This window comes from Aquila chrysaetos, chromosome 6 (genome assembly GCF_900496995.4).
Source record: "Aquila chrysaetos chrysaetos chromosome 6, bAquChr1.4, whole genome shotgun sequence".
In the NCBI taxonomy this organism is placed as follows: domain Eukaryota; kingdom Metazoa; phylum Chordata; class Aves; order Accipitriformes; family Accipitridae; genus Aquila; species Aquila chrysaetos.
This window is the reverse complement of record NC_044009.1, coordinates 401,002-425,663: the sequence shown is the minus strand read 5'-3', so window position 1 is coordinate 425,663 and position 24,662 is coordinate 401,002. Positions and strand designations below refer to the sequence as shown.

The window sequence follows — 24,662 nt, the reverse complement described above, 5'->3', positions numbered from 1 at the left end:
ATCCAGCTGTAAAATTATCTGCTTTATGATGCTGCATCGCAGCTTTGGTCTTTTTGTTTTAATTAAAAATGTACCTTAAATCTCACACCCACAGATAATTTCCACTGTGCCTTTTTCTTTCCTGTAATTTCCTGACAGGATGTAAACCGACATGATTCTTCTGCCAGCTTTTGGTACGCTTTTCAGGGGGAAAAAAGTTTGTTCATTAGGATAAACGCTTTCCCATTTTCCTTAGCTGATTCGGTGCTGGATTTCTTTTTGTCCGGCTGGGTGCTCGGCGGGGCTGGACTGAGCTTGCAGCTCCCATGTGGGTGTCTGGGGCTGCTGGCTGTGCTTTCACGAGAAAAATCCCCTTCCCCTGGGTTGTGCTGTCTCCTGGCTGGGAGCGGAGAGAAAGGTCCTGCCAGAGTTTGCTGGAGCTGCTGCCGCTGTTTGCTGAGCGCAGGAGTCTTTAATTTCCCACTCGTGACGCGGCTGCTTTACCTACCATCATTTTTCCACATTAACAGACGGCGCAACCTTGTAAAGCACTCCTGGTCTGGCCTGGTGCAGCCCGAAGGGGTATTTCCAGTACAACCAGTAGTAAAAGGCGTTTTAGGAGCCACTTTGCAGCCCACGGGCAGGGTGGGCGCGTGTCGGGACGGGCACAGGCGTTCAGCCCCCGTGGGCTTTGCCTGCTGGTGCGGAGAGCTGTTCCCAGGCGCTTGTGCCCGCCTGGCACACGCGAGGCTGAAAGGGGCTTTGCGTGCGTTTGCTCCGCCAATAAACCTTAACCGCTTGGGCAACGGCGGCCGTGCTCGATGCGGGATGGAGATCTCCAGCACCCCGAAATAGGAGCCTGCTAAATCATTAACGGTACTTTTTCTGGGATTAAATAAAAGGCCTCGTCCTGAGGCATCCCATGTGATGATTCGCCGAGTTCTGCAACGTGATTTATGTTTGGCCGTAGGATTATTGTTTTCTATTGATTCTGAGGGAAATAAAGCAGCGGTAAAAGCCCATCATGAGCTTCCCGGTGGAGTGTGAGAAGTGGAAGCTTTCCTGACAGGAATCCTGTTATCTCCTTGGTGGTGACTCTTAAGCCGCTGGCCCAACTGGTCTCAAAGCGAGCATCGCCTCGCGCTCCTCCTCCTCCTCCTCCTCCTCCTCCTCCTCTTTTTAGCATCACCCAGCTCAGTCCAGCGAGGATGCACCTGGTGCTGCTGTGATCGCCTCGCTGGCCCCGATGCGTGGATGGGGTTTTAGGGACTTGATGTCGGTCCGGTGATGCTGAAGAGGCTTCCCGGGATCTTCCCTGCCGTGTAGCTGCCGGAGGTGGTCCCTCCCCGCCCTCCCGCCCCACCTCTGTCATGGTGTGAAATTAAAAGTTTTGCTCCCACAGTTCAGGAATTCTTTTTAATTCTGAGAAATGAAGTTTTGCCTAAAAATGACTCCACTTACCTGGAAAGCACTGGTTTTTTCCATCTTCTCCAGTGTGCTGTCATCCTGGGGCGTCTTGTTTGCTTGCTGCTCCAATGCCTGGCACTTTTACAAAATGAACAGTAAAATCTATCGACTTTGGCAAAGCTGTTGTGCCTTTTCACTGTAGAGCCAAAATGTGCCGGTGTGTACCGTTTGAATGGTTTTTTCCAGCCTAATTTAACAATGCCACATGCAGCGTGAAGTTGTGGAACAACGTGGCTGTATTTTTAAAACAATCAAGCGATGACAATTTCTGGAGTGCTGGTCGAGATAGCGGTAGAAAGCTCATCCCAGGAGGGCCAGGCACCAGCGCGCACCGAACGGACCATGCGCGACTGCAGAGGTGTGTTTGTGGCTGCTTGTGATCAAAACCACGGAATTGGTGGATGTGCTGAATCACATATTCCTCCTCTGATGGAGCCGGGGACCGCGGGCACGACCGTCGCACTTGAACCTTGGAGTGCTGCAGGCTGCTCAATTCCATCTCCATAGGCGAGCCCCCACGTCGCAGCATGCCCGCTGCAGGATTTCAAGCAGCAGGGAATGCTTAGGTGAGAGGTACCAGCGGATCCCTCGGGGCTCAGCTGGCACCGTCCGGCTCCTCTCCTGGCAGGCAGGCAGCAGCATCCCTCCCTGTGCTTCATCGGGGTGCCTGTGACTCCTGCTGCTGCCAGGGAGAGTGAATTGTGCCCATAGCATTCCTTCTGTATTTATTTTATAAATGTCAATGATGAACTCAATTAAGATAAATAAGGCTGTTCCTTCTCGCTGTTTAATTTACAAAATTTTAATGAGACTAATAACATCTGTACTTGTTCCATCTTTTGGCTGGCTGGAAGACAGTTAGCGGGTCTGACAGCTCTCTGCTCAGCTTGTCTTCCAGTAACGTTTAAAAATGGAGGGTTTTACAAAGGCAGTATTAAGCCATTTGGTTTTCTCTATGCTTCATCTTACACCAGTGGAGAAGCTGAGGGAGTGACGCAGATGACAGAAGACCACCATCTTCGCAAGTGAAATTGTTGAGTTGTTTTAAGCGCTGGTGTAAAGTGCAAGCAATGTGTTTATGCGTTGCTTTGAATTGCAGCGATGGAGACAGGCAGAGGCAGGAGTAACGCCTTAGGTACGGCGTCTTGTCTGCAGCCTTCTCTTCCCCGTCTTCGTGGGGACGCTTGGCCTGGAGAGGGGAGCCGTGGTCTCCCCTGGAGAAACAGGGAGCCGGTGCTTGCCCTGCCCGCCAGGCTCCAGCCCGTTATTGGCGCTTTCCTCTCCCTCCGTGGTCTGCGTGGCTCGTTCGTGGGTTTGAGGAGCATCCCGGCGCCGTCGCTTCGGTGCCCTCTGGAAGGTGACCATTCGTTTCTCATCAGTTGAGCCTCTTGCACAGCAAATGGGTCATGCAGGGGAGATCTTCTTGCTGGATAAGCAATTAGCTAAAATAAACTACTCAAAGAACAAATTATGCAGGACTCTCGCTCTGTAACAAATGAATTAATTGACTTTGGTATTTGTGGGGTGTCCCTCCATTTAACTTAACTCTCTCTGGCGAAAATGCTCCTGCATTTCCTCCTCCTCTTTGCTGCCGCAGTGAGCGTACAGGGTACCACAAGTTGATTTGCACGGTTACAAGTAAAGGAAGCGAAGCGATAATTAAGAGAACCTTTGTACACTTTCTTAAGAGAGACAAAACTTCTTTCGGCAGCGTGTCCGGGAGCATCTGTTTGATTTGTTTATCTGGGGTGTCATCAGTTCCCTCTGCAGCCTCACAAAGCTCCTCCAAAGTAGCCCTCGTGACCCGCAGGCTTTTGCAAAGGCTTTGGCAGCACCGGCGCTTCCGCACGCCGGCCGAGCTGCCCCCGGGTCTGCAGCGGGGCCGGGAGTCAAACCGGACTGCTGCTGGGATGGGGGACGGCCATCTGCACGGCACTGCAAGGTGACATTAACCCCAGATGTGTTTTAAAGGCTTTGTCTGCATCTTTTGAAGTGGCAGGGTGCTATGAGCAGTGCACTACCTGGGGTTACAATGCGGAGCTGCACCGCGTGCTGCTGGAATGAGGATGACAATCCTCGGGGCCCTCGGGCATGCCGGTGACTCACGAAACGATCTGGCCGAGTTGCCGGGTTTATTTACAGTAAGTAAATTAAAGCCCTAGTACAAATCTTTGCTGTGTAACAGGATTTGCGAGCAGCTAAGAAAGGTTGAAACTGTTGGACCAGTTACCAAGAAAATACTTTGTGTGTTAGGGGGGATTCGGTTCACTGAATAACGCGTTGTCCCAGCCGCCAGCACTAAGGTGAAACGTGGCCGAGAGTCAGGTTTTTTCACCGTCCTGCTGCTTAGTTCTACTTTGCAGTATTCCCTTCTAAAGCCAGCGATGCTGACCTCATGGAGGAGAGAGAAATGGGCTGGGTGGCGAGCTGCCGACTTCCTAGTCATAATTTATCTGGCTGCTGCCTTCTTGCTCTCCGGTTTACTGGTGTGTTCATTTATATACCGTACCGGCGCTGCGGGCTAGAAAGGTTTCATTGAGCGCTCGACAAGCACGGGGCAGATGAGACAGCTCCTGAGCAGCTGCCACTGAGACATCGCTTCTTCCCAGGGACCCACCAAGACCTTTGCTCCAGCATTTGGATCTGTTTGTTGCCATCGTAATCTGCTCGGTGTTTGGAAACATAGAAGAGCTGTGTTCAGAACAAAAGTTGCCATCCTAAATGTTCCAAATTCAGTTATTCTAGGAACTTCTTGGGGGTCTGATTGCGAAAAATCCTCAGGAGGACAGCATCCAGCACAGCATCCTCAAACACCAAGGGCATCCATAGAGGAGAAGCAGCCTACAGTTTGTGGCCTTGGGGTTTTTTTTGTGGTTTGGGGTTTTTTTTTGAGAAAACGGTGTATTTCTTATTTGTTCCTTGTCCTGAGCTCTCTGGAGACTGCCTGACCCTTCCTCAGCCATTGGCGTTAGTGGTGATGCTGCGGTGCCGCACAAACAGCCATGTGCAGCCTTTTCCACTGGCTGGGGCTTTCATTCGTTTTGCGTCCTGACCTTTCCACCTCATTGCCCTGACCTTGCTTCTATTTCTGGGAAGGGACGTGCATACAAACAAGAAATACAGATACCGGGCGCCAGCTGCAGCCGCCCGGCGATGCGTCTCCCTGCTCAATGGCGTTTATAATCCCAGACTGGGTTAGAAGATCTAACCAGCTCTAAATTGTTCGGCAAATGTTTTTTTGATAAATTGTGCTTTTTGGTAACAGTGCCAGTGAACAGTGGTTCATTGTTTTGTGCTTCGCTTTAAATTTAGGATATTAAAGATTTGGAAGATTTTATAATCATGGCTCCGCTTGCTTGCCCTGCCTCCTCCTCTCCCTGCAGTTTTACTCCCGGGCTTTTCTAAACGCTGCTCTGCTCGTTTTCCTTCTGCTGTTCAATCCTCCCTCTCATCTCCTTGACTCCTGAAATCTGAAAAAAAGTCACTTTTAAAGCCCGCAGTGCCATTGCACAGATCCCAGGTCTGAAGGGACCATTATATCTAATATGACTTCCTTCATTCTGTCCACCTGCCTCTGCTGAAATCCCCAACATTGGATGAGATTTGATAACAGGAGGCTTGTGAAGGCGGCTCACCTCTGCGGGCTGGCGTGGGCGCAGGCAGGCTGCGATTGCGGCTGCCTTGGGCCGGGGAGCGGGAGGGGACGGGAGCGATGGGGAGGTACAAGGGGCAGCCCCGGGGGATGCTGCGGGGTCCCGCCGAGGGCTGGGGGATTGTGCCGGTGCCAGAGCACTTGCTCCTCGCCAGCTCAGCCAGTAGCTATTTGAAGCACTGGAAGAATTGTCGCAATTGGAAAAAAATCCCAATGCACACATTTTTGCCTTATTCTTGCCATTGTCTAGCTTAAAAGAAACTGCGCTGCGACCTCTGCCTGCTCCTCTGAGCCTGCAATTTGGGGAAGCCTCCTCTAAGAGCGAGGAATGGAACGCGACAGAGTTATCTTGGATCGCTCCTTGAGCTGCCCGTCATTTGCTTGAGCTTTGCCTGTGATCAGGCACACAGGAAAACCATAAATGTTCTTTAAAACGCAGAGGGCCCAACTTCTCTGGCAGGGCTTTGGGCGTCGGGTATGAGAGCTGTCGGCCGTTCATCCCAGGACCCGGGAGGTGCAGGCGATGGACCTGGATGTGTACGCGGCACAGAGCAGGATTTCGTCGCTCAGGCTGTCCTACCCTCACCCTCATTGCATTCTTTTTGAATTGCTTTTTAAATATTGTTGCTGTTGGGCTGAGAGCCTCCAGAGGTTTACGGTGCCGGCGTGGTGCCGTGGCCGCAGTCCGGCTGGGTGCCGGCAGGCTGGGTGCACAACTGGCTTTGCTGGGCTCCAGGCTTCGCCGTGCCCTTCCCCTGGCTGATTTTTATTTTCTTTTTTTTTTATAAATATGTTTTCTTAAGTGCTCATGTTTTGCCTCTTGCATGACTTTTGCAAAGAGAAGCACTCTGGAAGAGGTCAAGGCCTGACCACCTCTTTTTCAGGGTTGGTGGTTGTTGCTGTTCTCATGGGAGCTCTGTCGAGTTAGAGAAGTGGTTGTTGCTTTTGTTGTGCTGCTCTTGGTGCTGCTTCCCTGTTAATGTTTCTGCTGAATGGCCTCGTGACATTCAAACTAACGAGCAAACGGTGCATTTTAGATTTTTCTAAATGTATGTTTAGGAGCCACTAATAGCAATACAGTGTTTTCATAACTTCAAAAGAAGTCTCATCTGAAGTAAAAAAAAAAAACCAACCAAACCAGCAAAAACACCACACAAAAAAAAAACCCAAACCAAAAGAAACAACCAACCTCACTTGCTCTCAGGACTTTCTGAACTATTGCCAAGTTTACTTGAAGCAGTTCAGTCTCCCACCTGCTCAGATGAACAGAGAAAACTGTGACGTACAAAGTATTATTACTTTTTTGATTATTGTTATTATTATCTATCAAATTGGCTCTTTCCTAAGCCGTACTTCATCAGCGTTAAAACTGTCTCCTGTTTCATCTCTATTGCCCAATTCTGCGTGGATTACTGTTTCTCACACTGTGGAGCGTTTCTGCACTGAACCAAACCGCTCCTCGTGCAGCAGATTGCCCTCAATAATACAGGAATTATTCCTCAGCCCCTGTAAAAGCCCCGCTTCGTTAGCTCGGTGACTGGCTGGTAATTTGCAAAGTCACTTTCACAAGTTTTAATACTCTCTGGCTGAGAGTCCTCATAATAAATGTATTGGATCTTAATAGTGTTATGATTCCATCAGAAGGGGGGAAATTAGAGTGGGTAATTAGCTCTGACCTCGGGATAGGCGAACGCTGGGTAAGAGACCATGGCGATGGCGGGCAGAAAGCCCGCACCGTGTTGGAGCCATTTCGGGTACCGTGTGGCATCTGGACGCCGGTCCCTGCCAGCCTCGGGTGCCGGCGTCGGGATGCCCGGGCTGCGGCAGCACCGGCGGCAGATGCCCAGGCGTGGGTGACTGCAGGAGCGTTCGGCCGGAGCAGTTTATCAGTGCTGCCCGTTGTGGCTCTTGGGATGGATGCTCAAGGAATATCTTGAGCTTTTCAGTCTCTGCTGCATTTGGAATGTAAAAACATGGACCTTTCATGGAAATACTCTATATTTATGAAGGCGTGGGAGAAATTCCCATATTGCTCAGGCAACAGCCTTCGGGAGAGACGGAAAACACATGGAGTGCCTTCAGTAATGCAGGCTCGGGATTCATGCAGTTCATTCCCAGGATTTCCGTGTTCCAGGTTGGAAAAATGTGTTGGGTTATTTGCCATATAGGACTGCACTGAGAAGCCCAGGCTTTGCCCCATGCTTCAGCCTGGGACAGCATCCCAAGGGTGTGAACAGGGGGGGATCACGGTGATGGTTGTGTCCTTAAACCGGGAGATTCTTCAAGTATTTAATGCTGCTCATCTCAGCAGTTAGAAAACCAACCAAACCAGCTGATAAGCAGGCACGGTCTCGCAGTTGTGCTGGTAATGTGCTGAAGTGGGCATCTGTTAGAAAGGGGTTTCTGCCCATTTAAAGGATGTTGGTGCACTATCAGTAATGTATACAAAAGATAAAATAAGTAGGGGCTGGTTTTTTTCCTTCAGATTCTATAGTTCATATGGAAGCTAATGTTTAATCTTAGTTTCTCGCTGATATTAATCATAGTTTGGTTAAGGTTTAGAGAGTGAAAATCTTGCACAGCACTAGCACAATTACAGCTTATAACTCAGTTACAATAATTAGATTGAGTCTCTAAGCTTGGCACGTTAAGAAAGCAGATTTTAAATTCGTTTAGGATTTGACAGTTGCGTCAGATAACAACTTGCAGGAGGCAGGTGAGGGGAAAACTGTGGCGTCTGTGGTTGGATTAAAGCCAACGTGGGAGCCCTGGGAGAGGCTGGGTTTCCCTGCACGGGTGGACTGTGCCGCGCCGGGCGATCCCATGGGAACCGCGAGGCATCCGACAGGGAAAGCTTCACGTCCCGGTGGGGTCCTGCTGAGCGGAGAGGGGCTTCAAACGGCTGGGTGGGAGGGGAGCTCGGCGTCGGGCGTGTTTTAAGCCCGTATGCTTGTCTCGCCCCTCTCCTTTAATTGCAGACCCGATTATCGTTACAAGAACACGGCCCTCTGAGTCACTAAAATAAATCTTGTTTCCCTTGTAAGCGCGGTGGTCCGAAGTGAACTTAGGGAAACGTGAAATGCCTGGATCGCTCTTTAAGTCGGTAGAGATGACAGATCCCCATAAAGCCGTATTCTCCTTCGAGAGCTGCAACCCCAGAGTGTTTAGGGTACGACAGGAGCGACTGGACGTCCCAAAGCAGAGCGCTGTCCGTTTCCCTCAGGACGGGCGTCTGCTCTCCCTGGGAGCCCGAAGCCGCGCCGGCGCCGGGACGGCACGGCTGAAGCTGGCGAGCATCGTCCCGTCCGCTCCACCGGCATCCCGGGTGGATTGAGGAGGGGAGTCGTTACGTTCCGAAAGCACGGCTGCTGTAAAGGGTTTCCTGAACTGCAGGGAAAAACCCGGTTGTTATCATCAAACCTGGAATTAACCAGGTGGAAATGCCATAGAAGGATTTTATATAAACCGCAGGGGACGAGTGCCAGTCCCTGGAACGCTTCTGAGTGTATCTGGATTGTCCGTCTCCGTCTTCTGTCAGACAGTTGTATAGATTATGAAAACAGTGGGCACACGGACTCATCTCCTCTAAGCTAAAATGATAGCAAAATACCTCAGCTGCAAAGACGGCAAAGAACCCGATCAAGTGATAAAATGTATGCTTTTTAAGTGAAAATATTCTGGATTACACCAATTCAGTTTAAGAAAGTATTCATGAGAGGATTGTTTGGGTTTTTTTTTTTTTCCAAGTAAATAGCTGGAATGAAATTGTAATTAAATTTTAAAATTATTTCTGGAAATCTTGTGTATGTAAACATATATAAGGCTTTCTTTTTCTTTTTTTTTTTTTTTTTTTAGTGCTTTTTTAAACAAACAGAAAAGGTTGTGCCTTTCTTAGAGCATTTCGGGTGCCAGGGTGTAGGGAACAGTCACTGCCTGACTCTCCTGTCGGCCTGGGCTCAGAAAATAAGAGAGGAAAGAGCGAAACAAGAGGGTTTTCATTAAAGGAAACTGGGCAAACATTTACCCTTCGACGCCCGGCACACCGTGCTGGGTTTGGAGACGACGAGTGTGGCTTTGCTGGGGGGTGTGACATGAGGTTCAAAAGTGATTCATGCTAACTTAGATGGTCTCTAATTAGGGCATGATAGAAGGAAGGATTTTCTGTTATCAAAAGTTAGTTCAGGCTAAATTAATCTGAAAATGTGTAATTTCATCTGAACTAAAAATACTGTAATGTAATTAAATTCAAAAGTAGGATGAGCTGAGAGGGTATGGAAAAGATAAGGATCAGAATAAGACAATAATTGAGTTTGTATTGTAAACACATTCCTATAGGAATTTGGGATTTTTTAAGCTGCTTCATTATAAATTTTAAGTCGAGAGTGCTTAACAGCTTTGGCATATTTTGGAGAAGTGGTTGACTACCTTTATATTTGTTTGTAGGATTTTCTATATTTGGGTTTAATTCTCTCTTATCGTCTACTAGTTTATTAATAAGTTTGAAGGCGAATGAGGCTTAAAATTGGAAAACGTGTGTTTCCATGTGAAACTGGGTGTTCTGCGTAAGCTTTAAGAACTGTGGATTCATGTAAGCTTTTAATCTAGTTTTTCTAATAATCGGATCTTTAATATATAAAATTGATAAATTAGATTAGTATCATTAAAATAGTCGATGTATTAATTCTGAAGTATGTCACATTAAATATTGGAGCGAATAAGTAATCTTTTTTCTGCGCACAAGTCATTTGCCCAGTTCTTCAAGCCGGCAGCGTAGGAAAGGAGTCAGGGTCAGGTCGTATCGTGGCATCCTTCCGATGTGATGGCCGTGAGCCCCGCGTGAAGGAGAGCTGTTGGTGAGGAGGAGCAGTGTATTAAGTTGTCATTTGAATAAAATTGTGCAACACTGATTCGAACACTTTCGGCCCAAAAACTGATTATCAGGGCGTTTGAGGACCACCTCGGTTAGCAGTTTGAGATCCGTTTTCCTGGTGCTGTATCTTTGCACAGTGAGTGTTGGACGAGGGATGGAGAAAATTGACGCTGTCTTGCTCTTGGCTTGATCCAGAAACCAAATAGCATGGGGGAAGGAGATGCTTAGGAAGCTGCCTTGCGTCTCGTTGTAGTGATAATGGCTAATTTAATGCCTCTTTTGTGATATCGCACAATCTGCTCGGTACTGGTACGTTATGTTATGGCACTCTCTTGTTTTTTGCAAAGCTTTGCAGGAAAAATGCAAAAATGTTTCCTTTCCATTTGCTAAAAATACTTTACCCTTAATTCTGAAAAATTACTTTGCGGATCTTCATATTTCAGAGACCATAACTAGATTACTACCTTTTACTGGAATACTTTGTGTTAATGAAGACCGATTGGGATTACATAATAGATTTCCTCTAAAGAAGGCATTATGTGGTTATTTTTTACTGTCTGGCATTCTAGTTAATTGCCTTGTCATCATTAATTGATGGGACTAAATTGATATAAATAAATAGATTATATTTCTGAGGTTAATTTGAAAGGGAGGAGGGGCTTAAAACAGGTTGCCGCGGGGTGTTTAAGCACGTGCCTCGAATGCAGCGGGCGATTAGCGAAGTGCCGAAGAGAGCTCATGCGCCGAAGGTCACGTTCAGGCTCAGTCGGTGTCACCGCTCGTAAATCCGCTTGGAAGGTGGATGCAGCCGAGCTCTGCCCTCCTGGGGAGGAGAGGGAGCGCTCACTTTTCCCGGGCGAGGCCAGGGTAGCTTGCGTTGCCCCATCTTCTTAAAACTAGCCTCAACTGTTGGCTTGGCTCAGTCCTAAGCTTCGGCCCTGCACACAGCCGATGGTCCTGGCTGAGGACTGAAAACAGCCAGCCCCATCAGCCCAGCTTATTTGACAGTTTGAGCGCCTCCAGCTTCCAGGTATATCCAGATTTACGCATGTAATTACTATTAAGCAGCAGTCAACTGAGTCCAGGGGTAAATCGACATCTTTTTAATTAGATTGCGATACTGCATAAAATACTTTTGCCTGGAAAGAGAGAGCCGATGGTGGTTGATGAGCAGCACGGTGTCTCCTATACCAGCCCTTTCCCCTAGTGCTCTGCACATCTTCTGCTGTGCCTTGCTTTGCTGATGGGAGATGAATTTCTGCATTTACATCTTGACGCCGCTCCCAGACCGGAGCTTAAGTGCTGTGCAAAGCCCTGCTCTGAAAGAGTATTCCCCGGGGCTCTGCGGGAAGATTCCTCCCACTCCCTCGCACATCCTTTGCGAGCACACCAAGAAGAAGAAAATAAACCCCCGATCCCTCCCGGGCGCTGGGAGGGAGCTGTGTGCCAGGGCAGGGGGGACGCCGGGGCGGCCGCGTGTGATCCGGGCTGCGAGGACCGAGGCATCGCGCCCTGCTGCCGCGGCGTAACGGACGAGCCGCATCGTCGCTGCCGCGGTGTAACGGAGGAACCGCGTCGTTGCTGCCGGGGAGAGGACGCCTCGGTGGCTTCTTCCTCCTCTTTCTCCAACGCCGTCAGGCCAAACGTCTCCGTGCCTTGTTTGGACAGCTGCCGTGCGGGTTTGCGGCAGCGCGCGCGGGACACGGTGCTTCTCCGTGGCGTTGCCTTTGCTGGAGGATGCTCAATACCCAGCAGTGCCCAGGGTTTGCGCCGCTCCTTCAGGTTCATTTCCAGGGCTTGTGTTTGCTCTGACAGCTGGTAGGTGCCAATTCGTAAGGCTTCACAACCACAGGAGAGAGCAAACGAACAGTTCCTTATATGTTTAATACGCTTAGCGTCTTTCCCAAAGTCCCCACTGCCCTCCCCCGTATGTTGTCTATAGGCATCAGTCCTCATCCTGCGCTGGAGCAAAGTTTGGGAGTTTACTCCCTCCCATCAGAGCGTCGCCGGCTTTTCTGGCCGGAGCCTGGCCAGCCCCAGCTCCCTCGGCTCCTTGGTTAGTCTTGGTGCTGCCACACACGTGAGGTCCCTCCGGATGCCCGGAGGACGCTGAGGTCTGCCGTCGCTGTTCTGCCAGCCGTTTGCTGGCTGCGGTGTTGGAAGTTCGTTGACTGTCGAACTGCAATTCCGTTTTGAAGTGGTTCTCAATTAAAATTTATAATTAATGAGTTAGTACTCAATTTTCAAATATTTACGGATTTTTCTAGTGTCTCAAGTCATGAGCCAAGCTCCGCGCCGCTAGCGGAGGGAGAACCGGCAACCTTTTTCCTTCCTCTTGGCACTTTCCGAGCGTGGCACAGAGCTCCTCTCGCCTCCCATCCCCTCCGAGGCTTTCCCCATCCCCAGCAAACCCCACACCGCTCCTGCCAGCCGCTGTGCGGGGGGAGGCAGCGGCTGTCAGAGGCCAAGGCAATGGGCATCGATGGCATCCTGGCAGCTCCCCCTGGAATACAGTAATTGGGATAAAACTGAGGTACGGCCCTGCTTGGTTGGGGAAGACCTTGTTAAGCCTCAAGCCGATGGCTGCAATGAGCAGGGAGGTTGAACTGGAAGTTAGTTAACTAAATAAACAGAATTTTTTTTCGCATTGTCTCCCTCCCCCATATGAATACGGCAGCCTTTGCGGGTGCGGGTGTCACCGCTGTGCTGGGAAATGACCTTGCTTTAGAGCTGATTTCTGCCTTCAGTAACGCCTGCAGAACGAGGCCATCTCAAAAGAAGGTTTTTAAAAGTTAATTGGAGCCCCAGGTCCTTGCCCTAACGACTTGTTTCCATGGAGAGAGCAATCGATAACGCAAAACGGCTGCCGGCACGCAGCGGGCTGGGAGCCCTTCACGTATATGTGAACCTATAGATCGAACGGGGGCTCTCCTTGGTACACTAACAGGCATTGGGATGATTAATCTGAAAACAGTTTAAAGCATTCATGAGTTGTAAGAACTAATTCCCAATAAATCAAACGGTATCCCCGTGGGAGTAAGGAAGAGAAATAAATGAGGGCTAAAGAAATTGATAAAGATCCTTGAGCAATAAAGAGACGAACGCCAGTTCTTTTAAAATTATATTTAAATGAACAAAGTTGATTTAACTGTCTTTTTTCATGCCTTGTACTAAGATTTAGCTCTATAGCATGTCATTATATCAAGAAATAATTTGCCAAAAGACTTTTTAGCATTTCGTGTGCATTCCACTTAATGACAATTTTAATATTCTAGCTTTGGTCCTATATCGTTATGAGGAGGTTTCAATTGCTCGGCATACTGAGGAGTTCATAAAGATTGTTTCTAATTTCTCTTTCAAATCTGGTATAGAGTTCAGAACCATCAACACAAGAATTACCATGTTATCCAGCAAAAATGTTGGGAATACTATTGTTAGGTGCTTGAACTGAATATACAGCTTTGGGACAGCGCAGGACGAGGTGCTAAACCAAGTTCTGACTTACTACGCTGCTGGAAAGAGAAGAGCTCGTGCACGTGAGTTAAAGCTGGCATCCCAGCCTCAACAAAAAATACCAGGCGTGATCCTGCCCGTAAGTGTATTAAAGTGACGCATCAGGAAAGTTTATATTCTCTTGGTGATCAGAGAGCATAAGAAGCCATCCACTGGCTGAATGTCTGCTTATGGATCATTTCCCTTACAGATTATTTTGCGATAAGCACATCTCCAGACCTGAATTTCCAGCTCTAGGACCTTGGTGGGGTTTTGTCTTGTGTTTTCTTACCCTGCTCTGCCCCCAAAATAAGAAGGGTTGGGTTTAGTTTTTCTTTTGCCCTTGGTCAAATCACTCTTTCCTGCTGCATTATCCCAAGAATAGAGGGACAGGGGTAGCTGCCCCCAGGCAGTTCCTAACAGCATCCGAATTTGCCCAGGGAGTGCTCGGGGCCAAAGGCTCCACTTGGACTCCAGCCCCCTCTGAAGTTCAGGGGAGTTACTCCCTGGCATCAAGGAGTTGGAATGAGGTTTCTCTGCTGAAGAACTAATTTCAAAGGCATAGACCCGTGCTCCCAAATCAATATGGCATATATTTATACCAGTAAAGTACATCAAGCTACCCGGTGCACAAAAGTGATTTAAAATAATGCGTAACCTATAAACTCCGTGGAAATTCCTCCGACCTCGGTAATGAAACATTTCTTCAGCAGATGTTTATTTTCTTCTTGTAGATAAAGTTTATGGTCTTGAGATACAGATGCTTGAGTCAAGAAGCAGATCTGATAAATGGAGGTGTAGGAACAAGTCAGGGTGATCCGGGATGCTTTGTGGCTTTGCCAGTGCGAGGTCTGGCAGTGGAGCTGCCTGACTTTTCCTTTCCCTCCTTTGGGAGCTTTTTAATATTCAGTATTTAGGGGTGCTCAAAGTCATAATGGTGCACAGAAATTATTTCCTGCAAAAAAACCCCCCGCTCTGACTCAGAGTTTCGCTGTTGGTTCTTTCACAAGACCACAGTTTCTGACTGATGTGCCCTCAGGTGTAAATCAGGGAAGGACAACACCCAGATGGTGCTGTGGAGGGAGACGCAGCGATGAGGATTCCAGAAACCGAAGCAGGGATAGGGGGAAGATGGTCATCTCTTGTGTCAAAAGCACTGACGATACAGATTTTTTTTTCTCTGATTTTTTTATTGGCTCTAAAAGTAAGAGAGTTGTTAATGGTTGAATTAATCAGACTGAGTAACCGTGATACCCAAAGATGCTGGATGAATCTTTCGTGGAGTTCACTCTTTGGCAACAAAACGCGATACCATTGAGTGTAGACGACAGCAGAGTAAATGTTTACTGAGAAGTCAAATCCTATTATTAGTTGTATTACTATTATTAGTGCTATTATCACTGTTTCCTATTTTCTGGTTGTGTCAAGAACAAGTAACGGAGAGCCAAAACGTACAGGCTTTTCCAGCGCATTCATAAAAATGGGTCTTTGCACAGGACAAGTGGTACTAGTCGGAGTTGTTGTTAAATGGAGATGCCTGCCCCATAGCTGCCCCATCACCCTCCGTCTCTGCAGCCTGTGGAGGACTTCGGCGGGGGGCACGGGCAAGGGTCTGCTGTGCCACCGCCCGTGGCTGAAGCCACCATGCTTTGCACCTGGTTGCATTGTGCCGCAGAGTTGTCACTGTTGGGAAGACGGTTTAGCACAGACTTTGGTCCTGCCTAAGTTAGTAGAGCGCCAGATGTTACTTGGGTTAATCTCTATAGCAATGTACCGTGCAAACAGAAGTATCTGGAGGATGCATTTTTGTGGCACTGGCATCCTGATCGCTCCTTAAATAGCCCCAAGGAACTGGTTCTGGGGTAAGATTTGTCAACGGGTGTCCCTGCACACACTAAAAAAATGCCCAGCACTTTTACAGTGCTTCATAGCTTGTATTCCAGTCTTCAGAATTGTCCTGAAAGCCAGCTTTGTACTGGCACATCCTTGTTCAGTCCTGTTTGTTGGAGCCGTAGGTAATTACTCCCATACTTAATGAATAGCATTACTTTTATCGATGAACACGGAGGCTACAAGCTGGAAAGAGGACGTAAGGATTAAGTTTTATGGCCTACTGCTGCTATGGAAAGGAGCATCTAGACAACAGTTAATGTCCCCTTGATGGGATTAGCCATTGCGTTAACTACAACTCTGTATAAAATTGCCAAGTCTGTTATTTTAGACTTTAACTTCTTAAATATTTGTCGTGGTTTAACCCCAGCTGGTCACTAAGCACCACACAGCCACTCACTCACTACCCCCGCCCCCCAAGTGGGATGGCTGAGAGAATCGGGAAAAAACCTAATACTCGTGGGTTGAGAAAAGAACAGTTTAACAGAACAGAAAGGAAGAAACTAATAATGATGATAATAATAATGATAATAAAATGACAATAATAATAATAATAAAAAAAGGATTGGAATATACAAAACAAGTGATGCACAATGCAATTGCTCACCCCTTGCTGACCGATGCCCAGTTAGTTCCTGAGCAGTGATCCCCCTCCCCAGGGCAACTCCACCCAGTTTATATACTGGGAATGATGTCACATGGCATGGAATAGCCCTTTGGCCAGTTTGGGTCAGCTGCCCTGGCTGCGTCCCCTCCCAACTCCTTGTGCCCCTCCAGCCTTCTTGCTGGCTGGGCATGAGAAGCTGAAAAATCCTTGACGTAGTCTAAACACTACTCAGCAACAACTGAAAACATCAGTGTGTTATCCACATTCTTCTCATACTGAACCCAAAACATAGCACTATATCAGCTACTAGAAAGAAAATTAACTCTATCCCAGCTGAAACCAGGACAATATTGTAGATACAAAATCCCTTCACTTTCATCTTAAATGCAAATGACATTTAATTCTAGAGACAAAAAAAATCCAGTGTATTTATGTTTTCTTGTGATTTATCTCTCTTCCTACGTGAATGGGAAGACGTCTTCTGAAGTCTTTATTTCACTTCTGCAGAGTTCAAAGATCAGGTAAATTTCAAACATGTAATCTGTAATTCCTTCATAATCTCAACTTTAACTGAGGATGACGGGGACTTTTAAAGCGGCCTCTCCTTGCAAGGTGACACGTTGCTGGGTCCTCAGCAGACACGGTGAAGTCTGAACATCTCTATGAAGTTCTTGTGAGGGGCTTTTCTTTTGTTTGCGGTCCTGCTGAGAAAGGCTGAACATACGCTGGGATTTCTTTTCTTCCAGGGTGGGTGCGCGTCATTGCCTGAGGGTAAAAGCCAAGTGTTTATTTGGGAGAAGAGGGGAAAAAAAGGTTTATAAAACCAATTCATGTGTGATCTGCCAGTGATACAGCTGTGATGGTCAAGTTCCCCAAAGTCTGAAAACATTTGCCTGTGTAAATATTATTTTAACACACTCCGTCTGTATGGAAGAGCGCTATAGGTACCTATTGCAGCACCCTTCAGATCTGTCACTGGGGTGGTGCGGTGATGCACGGCGGTCTAACCGAGGTGTTGCGGCGGTGCCTCGCCTTCGGGTGACCCCTTCCTAATGCTGACAAGTGAATCTTGGTGGCCTCCTAAACCGCCACCGAGTGCCTGGGTGTCTGCTTGGCCAAGGACAGGCTCGCTCTGAAACGTGGGGGTGAGACGTCCCAGTCTGTGGCTGCTTGAGATTCCTCCTTCGGTTTTCCATTTGGGCTTTAATCTTCTGATAAGCCGCTGGTACAGCGGAGGGGAAATGTCAAGGTAAATGAAGACTTAGAGAGCAGTGCTCCTCGGGGGAGAAATAACTTCTGTCATCAGATTTTTTTTCTTCTGTAGAAACAAGAAATAAGAGATGAGGTATTTCTGAAATCTTGATGTCAGTCAGGAGCAATCCCGACCGACAGTCCCCGTGCATCCCTCCTTGCCCCGCAAGTGAGAGCTGCAATGCAAAGGCTTTAAAGCTGCACACAGCGCAAAAAAAAAGAGAAGGTGAAATTAATAGATGGTTGCTTGAACTCCATCCCCTGGAATGTTTGGTAGACCCAGATGGAGCAGAGCTCTACAGGATAAAACTGTGCCTGCGCTGGGCTGCTGCGTGGCGAGGTGTTAGCTTGGGTGGGAGGTGCCTGGGAGCACTCGCTGCTGGGGCTTCTCCCCATCCCCAGATCCAGCCAGCGCTTCGGCGTGGGTTTTCTCTCCTGACGCTGTAAGCTCCGTCCCGCTTCGGACAAACGGGCAGGGAAGGGGGGATGTCGTAGGCGATGGGTCTCTGCTGCCGGATGAGATCCAGAAGAGACTGACGCTGTCAGCGATGGCCGGGAACCGGCCAAACACAATTTCCAGTGAAGCAAAGCGAGTCGGTGACATAAACTGAATAGATGATGCTTTTAAGCAAATTGTCCGAGTATCAGATGAGGGAATTATGGGCCTGTGTCAGTCTTTTCAGATGTTATTATGTATGCTCTGTGTTACTTTAAAGTGCCCCGTGTTGGCCACACGCAATTTTTCTTGGTGTTTTCAAAGAGGTACGTGACTTCCTGTTAGTATCGTATTCTCAGTCCTCTCTCCTTAGTTTAATTGACTTTTGAGAAGAATATTTTGAGGCATGTTTTTATTCCGTTATTTGCAGAATATTTCTTATGATGATAACCCATTCTGGAGCCACCTTCCCCTTCCACCTTGCCCCATGCTTGTATTGCAGCTATCTTCTTGGTGGAGCCGTAAGGGCGTGCATCATGGTCGGTGGAGCCCACCAGTGGGCTTTGACCCGTCTCTCTGCTTTGTGAACTTCCCTACTTCTCCGCTCAGGTGTGTGATGAGGGAGGGCTGCCTCGACTTCTTTGTAGAACAGGATTCTTCGTTACAATCATGTCGATAGGATTTCGCTTCCTTGTCAGGAACAGGAGACAACACGCAGCAAGAGGAGGACGTGTGTTTTGCAAGTTTGGAGGCTAGAAAAGTAGAACTATCTTGCAGTATGTAAGAGCACCGGCAACTGACATAGTAGCATCATGTTGAGTGATGTTTCATGACATAGTAGTGTCATGTTGCGTGACGTGTCATGACTTGCATGTTGTTTTACCTCAGATCTGGGAAGCTACTCTGGACATGCTGAGCAGGAGAACGATCGCACTCCTCTTTTAGGAACTAACACAAAACCATTGAAGAAAGCAAGCATGGTTAACCATGACTCCTGCTTCAGTGCTTGCTTGGATTCGCTGGTACGCGGGTATGAGCGATGTCAGCGTGTTGGACCACAACGTCATCAGTCGGTCCTGCTGTACTCTGGGATGCAAACACGGTGCACTCTGCAAGCTCTTGCGTGGCTTTGGTTTCCAGCAAGGCAGCTCCTTGGAGAAGGGTGTCCTCGTGCTTGTGCTGGCTTGGTTTACACCTGGGGGAGGAGTTAGGGTTCTCAGGATGAAGGCAAATTCAAGGACTTCATCCTCTTTGTGTTCATTGGGAAACAATGATTCCATGCAGTGATTTATTACAAGGCTCTGTCTCTCTTTCCAGGGCTTCCTCCAAGACTCCAGCTTTTCCCAGCCAGTTTCTGCATCAGTAGGTTGCTCCTTTGGGAGAGTGGAAGTTAATTTCTCATTATTATCATGCATAGATTCAGAAGATGGAAGGTAGTCCCCTTTTGCTGTCGCTCGACTCCATGATAACTTCATAGCCAGAGAAAATAAAGCTAATAATTCCGCAGGATAAAAAATGGCATAATCCAGACGGTTAGCAAGAGCCGTTCCTCAGTGCAGCGTGCGGCAGGGAGGGATGGAGAGGGCTTCTTCACCTTCGGGCTGGGGGCGGCTGCTGCTTGTGCACCAGTACGGCACAGAAAGCGTCCGGTGTGCTGTACCCTTCTGCTTATTGTTTTTCCAGTTGTCGCCCTCCAGCTCCGGGGGATGGCGTACGCAGGCAGCACGGAGCGAGGGGCAGCTGCCCCTGACCCTCGTGTTAGGAACAGCCGGGCGAGGATTTCACCAGCTGAGCCGAGGCAGCCTTCCCCCGGCTTCTGCGACCTGCGGCTCACTGGAAGAGCGGTCATCTCGCTGCCACGGTGCAGTTACAAGCGCTTTCTGGGCCGATGGCAAGCTCTGAGGCTGCTGACGCCTCTGGCTTTGGTAGGGCCCCCGGGAGCAGCTTCACACCTAATTTTGTGTTTTTATTGTAAAGAACTGAGCTGCCTTAAATAGCCGCCTTGGCAGGGAACTGAAATAAATCCAAGATGATAAAATAAAAAATTAATTTGAGAGCCATGGACCTTCTCGAGGAAGGGTTCTGGTTGATATTACTCCGTTGTCCTGGAAAAAGAGTCGCTTTTGGCTTTGCAATTTTGCAATTCCCTTTCAGCAACCTGAGCTCCCTAGGCAGTAAAACATAGTTTTTATTAAATGATACATCTGACATTTACCAAACCTTGATGTGACGATTTAGAGGGAACTAGTTGCAATGAAGAGCTTTATTAATATTGCGGTAGCGTGATCAGGGGAACATCGTGGTTGTTTAGGCCAAAGACTTTAATTTATGAGCACAGTGGAGAGGCAGCATCAGTTGACCAAAATATCCTAATCTTAACTTGTTTTCTGTTTACTCCCTCCTTCCATCTGGCTTGTGTTCATGATAAGATGAGTTGGTTTAGATTCTTATTATCCAAGTAAGGGACTTTATAGAAAAGAAACAACCCCCCCTCAGAACGGGACTTGGAGGCAGAGGTAGGTGTGTGCAGCTGAATTGGGTGCCAAATCCAAAATTACATTTCTGGAAAATCTTCCCTGGAAAGCCCCTCTGATTCCTGCTGGTACGAGCGCTCTGTTACCGCCTCTCCCCGTGTTACTGCGAGAAACTCCAGTTTATCCGGTGGCCTGGACTGGTCCTGAGCTGGGGGTGAGCATCCTCAGGAGCCCCAGGTAGCCCCAAGCAACCAGCAGGTCCTGAGACCCGTCAGCTGCGGGGTATGATTGTTCACTTTGAAAATAAGTCCAAAAATTGAATTTAGTATCTCCTTCCCGGCTGTAGCAGGAACAATTTGGGCAAAAGTAGCTCTTATGCTGTTGTGGCAATTGATGTGAGAGCCGTGGTGGTAAATAACAGGGAGAGGGAGGGAAGCATCTCCGATCTCATCAATAGTTAAGACAAAAGGCTTTCTGCTCTGCAATTACTCTTCCTGTCCTTGCCCCTCCTTCCCCCAGGCCACAAGCAAGAAACCTAAATAGAGATCAGGCAGCTTTTAAATGCCACAGGCTCATAAAAGAGAGGAAATTCAGAGTTGCAACTTTGCTGCGAGCTATTTGGGTCTGTAAGCAAGTAGACCATCCTGCAAGCTCCACACAGTGGGACCAGAAATAATTGCACCGTCTCTGCCAAGAGCCCGGCTGCCCTTGTTTCGGGGCTCCGGCGCTCGCTCCGGCGCTCGCTCCGGCGCAGCTGCTGGGGAGACGGACAAGCGACGTGCCTGGCTGCTGGTGCCGAGGGCAGGTCGCTGCCGTCGCACCCGGGCTCACGGGGATTTTGGGGGGGGGGGGGGTGTCAATTTGAGGATGGGGTGCGCATCCCTGCTCATGGAGCAGCAGCAGTGGTCGCCAAGGTTTGCACGTTGGTGTTGCCAGCCTAAGCTGAATACAGTGATTTACTGGAAGCAAGGAAGGCAGGCAAAGTGATCAATGACTCCGCTGCTGGGGGGGCTCACGGTTTAGGATTGCTCCGTTCGCCTGTTCCCAATTCCTTGCCTTTTGTTCGCTGCCTTTTTTTGTAAGAGCGACAAACCCTTTCTTGTCTCATTGCAAAAAAATTTATTCTGAGTGGAGGGGGAAATGCTACTGACCTTTCCGCATTATCCTGGGGAATCAGCCAGAGCGAGTACGCGGAGTAGCCTGGTGTTTGATGTAGAGCAAATACAGGTGAGGCGACCTGCTGTGAGGCCGTGCTGCCATTTCACGGCCACGAGTCTGCCTTTTGTCATACGCGATGCAAAACTTGCAAAACTGGGCTGTGGTCGTCCCCACCGGGGAGGGACGAGGGAGGGGGCCCCGTGGCGGCCAGGCTCTGCAGAGGGGTCCCCTCCGGCAGCCCCAGCACTGCATGCTGCAAGCACAGACAGGCTTCTCGGTGGGTCTAGATCACTCTGGCTGGCTTGCTTTCAGCTGTACCTTAATATTAAAATACTGGTTTATTATTTTCCATTTAGTCCTGCATTAATGAAAAGAGCTGCAAAGTAGTAGCTAATCAAATGAAGTAAATTTCCGTTAATGTTCCAGTACTTGTTGTTATTGCCGTGGTTCCAGGTGGAGTTTAATACAGAGGAAGACAATTGCTTTCCGTGTCTGATGACGCGCAGGCAAGCCGACCTTGCCTTGGCTACAGGCTTCCTAAACACGCGCCTGCAGGAGCTGGTAGGGAATTGCAGTCCCGGGTAGCCCACGCTTAGGCGTGCGGTTTCGTCCCCCTCTTCTGCAGAGGTACAAACGAAATCCCCAAATTCAGGTTGAGCGGCAAAACCTCCAGAGGAGATCTGGGTTGGAGTTGCACCCGTCGTGCGTCCTGGGAATCCCTGTCGGACCTCATCTGCTGAGTCTTCCCGCAACCATCAATTTGCTGCTCTTGGCTGTGTTTGCGTGCCAGAGATAAGCACAGGAGATCTTCCCTTTCTGTTCTTTCTTACAACAAGTGAAATACAATAGCAATGTATATCAGGTTAAAATTGCCTCTCATTTTATGAAGATATCTTTAAAAACCAGTCGCTTTCTATGAGCCTTAAAGCAACTCGATACACTCTTATCAAAATCGACAGCTGCTCCAGAGATCCTTAAGAGATTTTGTTCCATTGTGCTTTATTTCGTATAAATCTCGTTAACTGTTTTCCAGTGACCTCTTACGGTGTTCTTTTTTCATCGCAGAAATAAGCCAACAAAAACCTGATTCCAGCCTTGCAGAACAGCAGCAAGGTTGCAGAGCTCAGCTCTGCTGTCCCTTCACCCGCACGCTCTCGGGGCACTGCAGGCAAGAAAAAGCAGTATTTTGTTCACATCAAAAAACTTTCTGGTCCTCCTTCCAGTCCTTCGAGTGTATGTTTTCTGAAAAGCCGCGCATGCGAGTGCCGAGGCACTAGGCAGGAGATAAGTTCCCGCGCCGTCTTTTCCTTACTCGCCCTAAACGTGCAGGTAACTCGTCATAAGCCATAGGGCATGTCTCCCTGATGGCGACAAGGGGAAATCTTTGATCTTTTGAGAAGGGTTTGAGCTGACATGCGCAGCAACGGGAGGTTTATAGAAGAAACACCGAAACAAGATATGTAATATCTTCACTGAATTAACCCTGCACTGCCTATGTCGCTGTCAAATAGACGCCGTGGTTGCCCTGACACCCAAGTGTTTATTTTCAGGGCGACGGGTAGGAGTAGAGGGGAGGAACAGCCTCACCGAGCCCGTGGGTCTGGGCTGCTGGGCCACGGGTGGCAGGAGGAGGAGACGTAGCTGGGGGGAACGAACGGAGCTCGGGTTTCTGGTCACAGGGAATAAATATTCGCGTGTATGTGGAAGAAAATTAAGTCTATAAGTTCTGTTTTAGTAAAAGGATGTGCTCATAATCACTTAGATCAAAGGTCATTTCGGTCTTGCAAATGTTTGCAGAAGCAGAAAGTCTGTTTTCATACTAAAAGAGACTTTGTGCAGCGGTTTCTCGTCCACATTCATTAAATTTGTGATGTGCCCGTGCGTTCTGGAGGGCAAATGCTGAGTGTAAAGCTGGCAGGGCATCCTTTTGCGTGTACCCAAAGCTGCATACTTACGTGCAGAGACAAGGGAAAAGGATGGGGGTTTGGTAGCAGATCCCGTGATCGCCGATGGTGTTTGCTTTGACAGGGGAAGGGTGTTGTATTGGTTGATCTAGGTGATTTCAGCCAGCCATTGGTGGTAGAAAACCATCATGAGCTTGTTTTCCTCAGTAGTAAGGTGCCTTTATGCACTTAATGGAGCACTGAGATGAGTTACTCTATAATTAACGGCTTTTACATCAATGTTACTGCCCTATTATTATGTGATAAACATGGGTGAAGGCGGCTGTCTTCAACCGGAGTATTTTGTTAGAGAAAAATGAGAAGAGGGTACCTGCAGAAGCTTGTTCTTGTGCTTATTTCGTAGTGTCATGCTGTTTGAAAGACAGAAGCGGGAGGGAAGACGGATGCTTTTCCAGCTGGGCCAGGCACTGATTTTTGCACCTTCAGCACGGCTCTGAAGTCACAAGCCAATGTTGCATGGACACAAAGCGCTTAGTTTGGCTTATTTATTTAAAAAGCTTCCTTGCCTTGGCTGGGCAAGCGAAAATACTCGGTGGCATTTTTAGCAATTCCAGGTATCGCTCTGCCCTGTCTGAAAATGCCTGGCTGGTAGTGTCCAAAAGGTGGAGGAGTGCGAGGAGTGACATGAAGTGTGGACTGGCTGGGGGGCGGGGGGAACCAGACCCTCTCTCTCAATCCTGAAAGGCTTCTTTCTGTTAATTTGGTTTGTTTATACAAGTTCAGGTGCCTTCCTTTATCAAAAGGCTCCAGCCAAAGCTTTCCTGTGAAAGTTATTGCTGCTGCTGCTGCTAATGTCATTGTTTTTCTTTCTGTTCTTGGTGTCCTAAAGCCAAATTACTGTGACTAATGCACCACTGTAAATGTCTGCAGCATCTACAGCGCTGCTGCCTGCATGGGATGCATGCTGTCTTTGCAGTGATGTGTGTGTGTGGGGGGGGGGTATTTTCCATTTTTTAGTATTACAGCAGAAATGCCCCTATTGTGTGTTGGCTTAGCAGATAGCAAAACGTTTCTGTGAAATACTGTCATATGCCAAATAGCTGGTGACTGCTGTCTGTTGGGCAAGCATCAATGTGCCTTTATTGATATTCTAAAGCATCAACCTGGTTTCTAAGCGGAAAATGTTTTCATGTGTTTTTGAAGTCAAGGAGGTGCTCAGAAGAGAGAAAGTTAGTCCATGTCTAACACTGATCTAAGCAGGAACAGCGAAACCGATGTATAAGCTCATGCTTTTTTCCTTCCATTCTTTTTTGCCTGTTTATTGCCTTTTTAAGCCAACATCCGTATTCTGGTGCCGTGTTAGAGGTGGTTGTTGCCTAATCCCACTGATGCGTTAAAAAGAGAGAGATTGTCTATCATAAAATAATAACGATCATTTTTTTTCCTTAACCTTTCTTTCCTAATTTTCAGCATGTAGCTGAG

General features: G+C 48.3%; 1 protein-coding gene across 10 annotated transcripts in view; it reads left to right on the top strand.

The window, feature by feature from the left end:
- CAMTA1 (calmodulin binding transcription activator 1) overlaps positions 1–24,662 on the top strand; it is a 325,997-nt gene that overhangs the window by 90,180 nt on the left and 211,155 nt on the right. The gene's annotated exons all lie outside the window — the stretch shown is intronic.